Below are 2,427 nucleotides of genomic sequence, written 5' to 3' on the forward strand. Positions count from 1 at the left end.
TCTTCCTTCTATATATACCTACGTACCCCCAAACGATCAGATACTGAGCCAAAACCCTAATTCCACCGTCGTAACTTTCTGTATGCACGAGATCCCATCTTGGGGCCTGTTCCAGAGCTCCGTCGGAGGGGGCATCGATCACGGAGGGCTTCTACATCAACACCATAGCCCTTCCGATGAAGTGTGAGTAGTTTACCTCAGACCTTCGGGTCCATAGTTATTAGCTAGATGGCTTCTTCTCTCTTTTTGGATCTCAATACAAAGTTCTCCCCCTCTCTTGTGGAGATCTATTCGATGTAATCTTCTTTTGCGGTGTGTTTGTTGAGAGCGATGAATTGTGGGTTTATGATCAAGTTTATCTATGAAAAATATTTGAATCTTCTCTGAATTCTTTTATGTATGATTGGTTATCTTTGCAAGTCTCTTCGAATTATCAGTTTGGTTTGGCCTACTAGATTGATCTTTCTTGCAATGGGAGAAGTGCTTAGCTTTGGGTTCAATCTTGCGGTGTCCTTTCCCAGTGACAGTAGGGGCAACAAGGCATGTATTGTATTGTTGCCATCGAGGATAACAAGATGAGTTTTTCATCATCCTGCAGGAGTTTATCCCACTACATCATGTCATCTTGCTTAAAGTGTTATTCTGTTCTCTTGAACTTCATACTCTAGATGCATGCTGGATAGCGGTCGATGTGTGGAGTAATAGTAGTAGATGCAGGCAGGAGTCGGTCTACTTGTATTGGACGTGATGCCTATATACATGATCATACCTAGATATTCTCATAACTATGCTCAATTCTGTCAATTGCTCAACAGTAATTTGTTCACCCACCGTAAAATACTTATGCTCTTGAGAGAAGCCACTAGTGAAACCTATGGCCCCCGGGTCTATCTTTATCATATTAATCTTCCAACACTTAGTTATTTTCATTGCTTTTATTTTACTTTGCATCTTTATCATAAAAATACCAAAAATATTATCTTATCATATCTATCAGATCTCACTCTCGTAAGTGATCGTGTAGGGATTGACAACCCCTTATCGTGTTGGTTGCGAGGATTTATTTGTTTGTGCAGGTGCGAGGGACTCGCGCGTAGCCTCCTACTGGATTGATACCTTGGTTCTCAAAAACTGAGGGAAATACTTACGCTACTTTGCTGCACCATCCTTTCCTCTTCAAGGGAAAACCAATACAAGTGCTCAAGAGGTAGCACCCTACCGACTACAACTAGCCTAGTGTTTTTGTCGGAGAAGGAGTGAATTATATGTCCGACAATAGACTTGCAACTACAAGTGTCACTTTTCGGCTACAATTGCATGTCTGACAGCAGCAGGCTTTGCAACTTCAAGTCTTGCCCTGAATTGCAAGTGCATGCCTACACAACCGGCTGCAAATGAACTTTTTTTGTAAGTGAGAGGAAGGAGAGGGGGGGTTGCATGTCCGACAATAGGCTTGCAACTACAAGTGTCGCCCTCAACTACAACTACATGGCTACACACTTGACTGCTATTGGTCATTTTTTGTACGGTTCGGATAAAAATCAATCGACTGATTTTTAAGGAAGTCTTAGTTGATGTACTTGACCTTCCATCGTTTTCTGTTTAAGATTTAGGATCGTTGTTTCCTTGTGCTGTATCAGCCTAATTTAGTTGTGCCCCCGGCCCATTGCCTTGTTTCTTTCTTTCTTTTCTTCCCTTCTCTTCTATTGTTTGTGTTGGATAGAGATGCCCCACGGGCTGGCCGTGAGGGGTGGTGTGGCTTTTCCTTTGTTTGTTTTTTTGGGCTTTCTTCTAGGCTGAGTTTTTTCTTAGTGCTCGTATTGCCTCGGGACAGGAGCGATTAATCGGGCTGTTCGCTTTGGTTTGTTCCCATTTTCTTTTTGTTTTTTGTTTTTTATTTATTTTCTATTGCTATTATTATTTTAAAAAAATATTGTCACTTGTTTACACATATATCGATGGCATGCAATTGCATGTACATTGATTCACATGCAATTACATGTTTTATTGTCAGTGTCTGTATGCAACTTCTTTTTTCCAAAAATATTATCGCCGACACGCCCATCGACCACACACCGTTTCATGCACATAGGCCATACAGAATTGTATGTATGTCATTGGCGTGTAACTTATCTTTTTTCCTTCTCAAAAATATTTGTCACCGGCCAACTAGACTTTGTTTCTAGTTTGAGTTTTTTTTAACTTTGTTTGTAGTTCGAGTAGAGACCAGTAGGGTCAGTTGCAAGTCCGACACTAGGAATGCAACTGCAAGTGTCGCACCCAACCGCAACTCCATGTCTTCTAGCCCGGCTGCAATTGGAGGTTTTTGTTCTGTCGAAGAGGGCGCTGGTAGAGGGGCGGGCCTGTTGCAAGCCAGGCAACATTCCCATAGCTACAAGTGCGGCATCCGACTGCAACTGCATGTCC

This window comes from Triticum dicoccoides, chromosome 1A, assembly GCF_002162155.2.
Source record: "Triticum dicoccoides isolate Atlit2015 ecotype Zavitan chromosome 1A, WEW_v2.0, whole genome shotgun sequence".
NCBI lineage: Eukaryota > Viridiplantae > Streptophyta > Magnoliopsida > Poales > Poaceae > Triticum > Triticum dicoccoides.